This window comes from Crocuta crocuta, unplaced genomic scaffold (assembly GCF_008692635.1).
Source record: "Crocuta crocuta isolate KB4526 unplaced genomic scaffold, BGI_CrCroc_1.0 scaffold16, whole genome shotgun sequence".
Classification (NCBI taxonomy): domain Eukaryota; kingdom Metazoa; phylum Chordata; class Mammalia; order Carnivora; family Hyaenidae; genus Crocuta; species Crocuta crocuta.
In genome coordinates, this window is record NW_027531893.1 from 9,290,569 (window position 1) to 9,298,803 (window position 8,235).

Consider the following 8,235-nt stretch of genomic DNA (forward strand, 5'->3'; position numbering starts at 1 on the left):
GCTTCTCTGTATTTGGAGAAATCTATAGCTAGGTTTTTGAGCAAGTGGTTGGAAAGAAGAGGAGGTAGTGTGAATCATCACTATGCGTTAGAAAATCTGGCTACGGTATTGTGTGTGACTGAAAAAATGACTTACGAGAGCACCTGGGTGGCTCAGCCCATTAAGCGTCAAACTTCTGGTCAGGTCATGATTTTACAATTTGTGAGTTCGAGCCCCACATTGGGCTCTGTGCTGACAGCTCAGAGCCTGGAGCCTGCTTGGGATTTTGTGTTTCCCTCTTTCTCTGCCCCTCTCCCCGCCAAAAGTAAACATTTCAAAAGATTGACGGGCGATCAGAAGGAAGCTCGTGTTATTTTGCCACCTTTTAGGAGTACTAAATGGTCTGTGTTTGATAATAGCTTTAATAAAAGCAGATAGAAAAGATGAAACTTCTCTGTCTGGCTTATTTACTTATCTGCATTTCTATTGATAATTCAGAGAAGGCTGTTTGTATTTGCAGCCAACATGACAGAATCTTAATTGGGAAAAAGAAATTAAATCTCCCTTCAAGGAGGGATAAAAAAAATTCCGGGATATTCATAACATAGAAAGTTACTTGGCAATAGGGAATAAACTATTGATGGACACAATACGATTAATCTCTAAAACATGATGTTGCGTTAAAGAAGACAGTTGAGTGCCTATAGTGATTTCCTTTTATGTGGAGTTCAAAACCAGGCAACACTAACCTGTGACAGAACAGTGGTCCCCTTGGCAGAAGGAAGGAAGGAACTCGAAAGGGGCAGGAAGGAACTTTTGCGATGGACACATTCCTTGTGTTGATGTGGGTGTCTACATAATTGTATACACTGGACAAACTCATTGTAAAGTTCTATGCATTTCACTGTATACAAATTTCACCTTAATAAAAAATTCCTCTTCTACATACACAAGCTCTGCTGGAACTTCTTTACGAACAGTAAATAACTCCTAAGAATCTAATTCTTTCAAATTTTCTTTTTCCGAAAATTTAGTGTCTTTGCCAGGGAAATAATAAAGCTGGTAATGGAAAGATTGCTTTTATTTTAAGTACTTTGTGAAATCTACAAGCAAACACAAAATACTTGAGTACTTCAATTAAACGGGGTTAACTCACCATATTGAATTTCCATCTAAATATAATGACAATAGGTCAAATATGTAATTTTTCCCATTATTCCCTCTCTAGCTAAACTTTTTACCAGTACTTAGATGACCAGTAGCCCGTCTCTTAAACCAGAGAATTTTTGTAAAAATGATTTAAATTAAAACTCAATAAATCACTAAGTTTTAACTACTTTTACTGCTGCTTCTTTATGTATTTGGGCATGATCATTTCCACTGAAGTGAAATGTTTAAAGAGATCAGAAGTGGGATGGGTTCAGAAAATATGCAGCTAAGGGGCACCTGGGTGTGACTTTGGGCTCAAGTCTTGAATTATGACACCTCACGAGGTGTTATTTGCCCATTTTACCTCTGAGGAAACTGAGGCTCTGGGAAGTTACTTGACAAAGTACTGAAACAGAAGGACATTAATGGGGGCACCTGGGTGGCTCGGTCGGTTAAGCGTCCGACTTTGGCTCAGGTCATGATCTCACCGTTTGTGGGTTTGAGCCCCACGTCGGGATCGGTGCTGACAGCTAGCTCAGAGCCTGGACCTTGTTTCAGATTCTGTGTCTCCCTCTCTCTCTGACCCTCCCCTGCTCACGCTGTCTGTTTCAGAAATAAATAAAAACAGTAAAAAAAAAAAAAAAAATGCAGCTAACATTAAATGGGACCCAGTGCACATTGAGAGGGGAAAAGGTTTTGCCTATTTTAATTTTAGAGACAGAGCAGGAGTGGGGGGAAAGGAGCGGGGGAGGGGGAGAGAATCCCAAGGAGTCTACATGCTCTGCACAGAGCCCAATATTTTTATTTATATATTATATATATATATAGGTCTTGGGNCTGACCCTCCCCTGCTCACGCTGTCTCTCTCTCTCTCTCTCTCTCTCCTAGAAATAAATAAAAATATTTTAAAAAATAAAGTAATTGAATAACAAAAAGCACACTTGTCAGCTCAGAGGTTTTCGTTTCCTTGTTTTAACTATTTCTAGCAGAAAACATAGGAAAATATTTCATGCAAGGAATCTGGGTACAGAGCCTTCAGAAAGAATTGAACGGAAATACATATCCATGGTAACAAAAGTTTCACTTTCACTAAAGACTGGATTTAGAGGACAAATGTAAGGAAACAAAAACAGTTGCCGTTGCAGTACGTGACTTTCCAATTCTTCATGTATCATCAAAATGGCCATAAATGGCCAGAGACTTAAAATAGCTAAAGAGGTTAAAGAAAAAAAACTTTCCAGAACCTGGGTTTTCCCATGGTCAAAGAGACTAGTGTTCTGTGGGATTTTTAAAGGTCTTTTTAATTTTTTTTTAATATTTTTTATTTATTTCTAGGAGAGAGAGAGAGACAGTGTGAGCAGGGGAGGGTCAGAGAGAGAGGGAGTCACAGACTGAAATAGGCTCCAGGCCCTGAGCCGGCAGTCAGCACAGAGCCCGACGCGGGGCTCGAACCCATGAACCGCGAGATCATGACCTAAGCGAAAGTCGGACGCCTCACCGACTAAGCCACCCAGGCGCCCCTTTAAAGGTCTTTTTAAATTTGGAGAACTTCAAACGTATGTTATTGTAACCTGGCCACCATTTATTCTAGGAGCTCTGGCGTTCTTCACTACAAAGCTACGGAGTCTCAGGCATCGGTGCTCTTTTCCCACTTTAAGATGCATCGATGGAAACGGTGTCTCTGAAACCGCTTCCATGGGCCACATTTCTGTGGCCAGCCTTTTACCCACCGCAGCACCGTGCCCACGCGTGGTTGGGACGGATGCCCAAACACTGTTAGAACGCGGGGTTTGACGCACGGGGTTGGAGACCTCGTCACTGAAGAGTAGAAAAGTGTTGATCACTGTGGTTAATCACAAGCCACTTATTTAGAACTTTCATAATATGGGGGCGCCTGGGTGGCTTAGTTGGTTAAGCGTCCGACTTTCACTTAGGTCATGATCTCGCGGTTCGTGGGTTCGAGCCCCGGGTCGGGCTCTCTGCTAACAGCCAGCTCAGAGCCTGGAGCCTGTTTCAGAGTCTGTGACTCCCTCTCTCTCTGACCCGCTCATGCTGTCTCTCTCTCTCTCCTAGAAATAAATAAAACATTAAAAAAAAAAATTTAAAAAAAAAAAGAACTTTCATAATATGAACCCCTGCTTTGATACTTGCTCCCCCGGGTCGCCTGGGTGGCTCAGTCGGTTAAGCAGCTGACCTCAGCTCAGGTCATGATCTCATGGCTCGTGGGTTCAAGACCCGTGTTGGGCTCTGACAGCTCAGAGCCTGGAGCCTGCTTCAGGTTCTGTGTCTCCCTCTTGGCCCCTCCCCTGCTCACACTCTGTCTCTCCCAAAAATAAAACACTAAAAACATTTTTAAATTAAAATAAATAAAAGCTTGCTTGCTCCCAAGTTTTAAGCTAAGACTCACTGAATGCCAAACACCTGTACTGCAGGCTGATCCCCAAAACCCGTCACCTCAGACAGTTTAAGCAAGAACTCATCCGGCCTCACAGAATCACAGGAATATACGTGAACACACTATTGCCATCCCACGATCCACTGGGTTTACTGTCTCTTTATCATTAAGTTCTTCTTGCCCGGGCCCTTCGTTTCTTGACCATTACCAAAAATCCTGAACACAGAGGTTCGTACTTGGGACGGCATCGCTGGTGGCTCCCCAGCTCTGTTCACGTAAAACCACATGCGGCGGAATTTACGCTTAGGCGCCTCCAACTTCCTATATGACTTGTTAACTCAGTCCCATGGGCCGTACAGAGGCCTTTGCTCATCATGTGCCAACAGACCCCGTATCTGCATCTCCTCCTGTGAGAGAGCTTGTGGGACCCACCCGCATCTGCTGGAAGGCCGTTCCAGGCCCTGAGGCAGGAAGGACGTAGTAAAGGACAGAAACACGCAGGGTGTGACACAGTATAGGCAACTGTAAACAGACAGACAAATCCTTCAAAAGGGAAGATGACAATTTTTATTGTTATTACAAAAGCAATTTTTTTTTTTTAACTTCAGTCATTTGAATAATTGCAAGAGCGACTAGGGGCTTAATCCTCACACAGGCACCAAGTCAGGCACAGTAGGTAGCTACAAATCATAAGAAAAAGGTTTCTTTACCTTGGATTCCCACAGTTCCTACCTAGAGCATTCTGCCACACTTTGGAATTAGGTTAAAAACCCCAGCAGACCTACTCCCATTTCCTTGAATTAATTCTCTGGTTTAAAAAAAAAAACAAAAAACGCGAGCTAGGTATTGACCTATGCTGTCTAGTAAAACCTAGTCACTAAATCCTGGCCTGAGAGAGATCCGCATTTCCTTTGGAACAGAAGAAACCGGTCAACTCAGAGGGGAGTCCATTTGAGAGCCCAGCGGGAGTCCTTAGAACGCAGGGTCGGGCTCAGAGCGCAGGTTCACCTGGAGCAGGTGGATGGTCCCCTGAGGAGCGCGGGACCCCGCCCCGGGCACCCTCTCCCAGGGCAGCAGGGACTAGGCGGGCGTGCGGGCGCTCAGCTGGCGTGCCTGGCAGAGGGGAGCCTCGGGAAGCACGAAATGTCCTGGTGCCTTTGCTGGCCACAGACCTGAGGTTTCCAATGGGAGGTTTTAAAGGGCACAGTGGCAGGTGTGGCAAGGCAGAAAAGCCAGTGTCCCTTCCGAGGGTTGCTTAAAAATCCTAGTTTTCTGCCCAGTCGGACGTGGTGCCTATTGCTTGTCCCTTATGCTGGAGAACACACAAGCTCTCCGGTCCACTTCCCCACCTCCGGGCGCTTAGAACATTCCTTAGTAAATGGCTCGGCTAGCATATTACTGTTTCAAGGAAGTTATCGGATTAGAGGTATGTGAAAAAGCGTATTTATTGAAGGGAAGACTCAGTATGTTCTAGGCTACTGCAAGTCACCAGTACCCTAGAGCCAAAACCCATCACAGGCTGAACCAAACCTACCCGATCTGAATCCTGGCAGTAAATTGGTTCGACTGGAATCCAGGGAACTATCACAGGAAAATAGAAACAGTTCCTATTCCACTCACTAGGAAATCTAATCTAACCAACTGACTGCTAAATTTAAACCTAGTCAGCAGTGTGCTGAGCGATGCGTGTGTAATTACACTGGTTTATTTAACAAGCCGCTGCCATGGCAAGATCTCCGAAGAAACAAAGCATGGCTGTATCCAAGGGCGTCATGCTAGGATCACAGAGAACGGAGCTTGAGGAGACAGAAGCCACGGCGTCTGGAGACAGAAAACCGTCCCCTGAATCCTGCTGAGTGCCGTGTGCCCCGCGGAAGTCTGCGACAGGATTACTAGCAGTTTCTTCTGAGAAGGGAGGCCAGCACTGTCCAGGACATCGGATCCGTCAACAGTCCGCCCTCGTGCAGGAACAAACCGGAATGGTCACAAAGGGCTTTCAAGGCATCAAAGTTGCCAGATGTTCAGAGCGGCCCTAGGAACCATTTGCCCCTCCACTACCTGAAGCCCCTCCCCAAGGCAGCAAAGCCACCAGCGACGCAGGGGCGGGCCGCGGAGCAGGGACAGCCGTGGCCAGGGTTCCCGAAGACGGCGGGAGGCTAGCGGAGTTTTGTCAGTTTTTGGCCACAGGTTCGCCTTGTTCTTGGGTCGCAGAACCGCATCGGATGGGAAGGGTGACCCCAGGTATTCCGCAGCGTCTCCATCACCGTTCGAGCACAGCAGCCCCTCCAGAGTCCAGCCCGTACCGCACAGGCCGTTCTCGGAGCCAGTGTGACTTAGCGCTTGTCACAGCCAACCGCCCGTACTTCCACAACTTACAGACGTTTGACATCCAGGCATCACCTATGCCAAGACTTTCAGTTCCACAAGGAGAAAGACGCACGGGCTTCATTATTCAAGAACACGTTACTCTCTGTCACTTAATTTCATGACAATACCTCTCAGTCCGACTCTTTGGGTTCGGTTTTACATAGATTTTCACTGGACGAGTCGTTTTTGCAAATTGAAAACAAGAAATAGGTGCTAGACTTTCCCCTCTCCCAGTGTCAAGGGTTGGAAATGGCAATTACTGAGGATGCTCATTTCAAGGCTAGCTTGCTTCTCCTAAATTCGTTACTTTAAAAAGCTATAAATAAATTGAGCATGGAAGTTGAATACAGAACATGAACGCAAAAAGACGCCAGGAAAGCTGGGATTCTAAGAGATCTACGCCAAAGCCAGAGAACGAAATGTTTCGGTCTGTATTATCCTGATCTGCAGTTAGCACCCGTCTGCACTGTCACCCACGGCAGCACATGTGTGCTTGCAGAGAACAGGGCAGCACAGGAATCTCAACTGCTTCTCAAGGGCCCAACACCCCCACCGCCTGCTCACTTCACACACTGAACTTCCTCATCCGGGTCACCAGCCAGGGGATTTAAAATGTATCGGCTTTCTTTGATGCGAGCACACTTCCCAAAAAAGGTCAAAGCCCACAGAACGTTAAGGGGTTGGTTAAACTAAACAGCGAGGTTTGTTTTAAATCATCTGATGACTCGCACAAATGTCTAAAGAGTCCGATGACATCTTTCGCCATTATATTTATATTCATGGTCTGTTCTTTTTGAGAGGTAGGCCCTTCACAGTTGGTGTCCGTGTCGTTTAGCGGAAGAGTCTTGGCAACATGCACCTAATCTTCTAAAAGTGTAATGTTGTAATAGCAAACAGGACTGGTTTTTAAAAATATGTTCGGTTTAAAAATGAGAATCTATCTTTGGAAAGAATTTTAACAACTCTTGAGCTTTTAAAGATTCATTAAAATCCAAGCGACTGCTATTTTGTTCCTATTACCTTGGAAGTACAAAAACGGTCATTATGTACGGATTAAACCTCCCCGATTTCCCCGAAAAATAAAAGCCCAGAGATTTGCAGACATAGTAAAATTTAGCTAAACTTCATGCAATTTAATAGCCACGAGTATATAGTTCTAGGGAGCCATAGGGAAGAACTTGGCTCCGTCCCTAAGATACAGCCTCGTTCATGAAATGAATGGTAATTCTAGAGTTAAGAGAACAGGATTAGATTAAGTTTTATATTTTGTGACTGGAAATATAGTCTGACTAGGCTTTTCTTTTCTGAGGAAGATTTCAGGGAAGGGATGTATCATTAAATACGCAATTACAAAGTATCTTATTTAGAGGTAAACCACAATCTAAAAGAGGTCAGGTCTTTGATAAATGGCAACACTCAAAATCAAGGGGGGGCTTCCCAGTAAAGCAGAAAGTGGCTCTTCCATTTCCCACTTACTCTCATTAAAAATGTCAAAGTCATGCTGGCTGTAGTAGAAAGTCAGCCCTCAATCTAAAAACCACCACAATGCTCCATTGTGATGCTTCCGAATAACAGCTTAGCAAATTTCAGCTTTGTATTTAAGAAAACAGTCCATTTCAAATAACAGAAAAACGTCGATACTGTGCTTGATTCCACTTATTACTGTTAACTTCTGTCTGTGCAGATTCGGACGGTTCTAAGTATGTGTTCGTTTAGTTGCTGGATGAGACACACCTCTTTAATCAGCAAGGAGCATCCAGCCTTTAAAGTACTGATACAAATCGTGAACGGAGTAATTTGTAGTACTGGCACTTGCAATTGATACAGGTTTTCATACTGGACGCATGCAGCTCTTATAAATACTAAAGGAGGCATTTTCGCCAGGTCTCAACATGCGGTCTTTATTGCAAATTCCACTAATTTAACGAGTGAATGGAATTTTCCGTAGGGGTACAATTTCAGTATGCTTTCCGTATAAAAACGACAGTATGCTGTTCTTTTACTTTAAAACAACATACTGTGTTTAAAGAAATCGTGTTAAAATACCAACGGGTGGAACGAAACGGACAGACCTACAAAAGCCGGGTCACGGCTGCATAAAGGTGTTTCACTGTAGGTCTGCATGAACCATCAAAAGGAGTGGTCCGGCGAGTTCTTTCCTTTGATACAAACATGAACATTGTTGTCTGTAAATGCCTCGTTTAGAGTAGTGGATAAGGGAAGCCGTTTAGAAAAGTCCAAGTAATAAAAGGTACTCAATTACTTGGTAAGTTAAAAAGCCAATGCAACAATGTTACATCCAGATATAAAACATTATTCAAAAGCAATTCAAATACCGAAAAGGA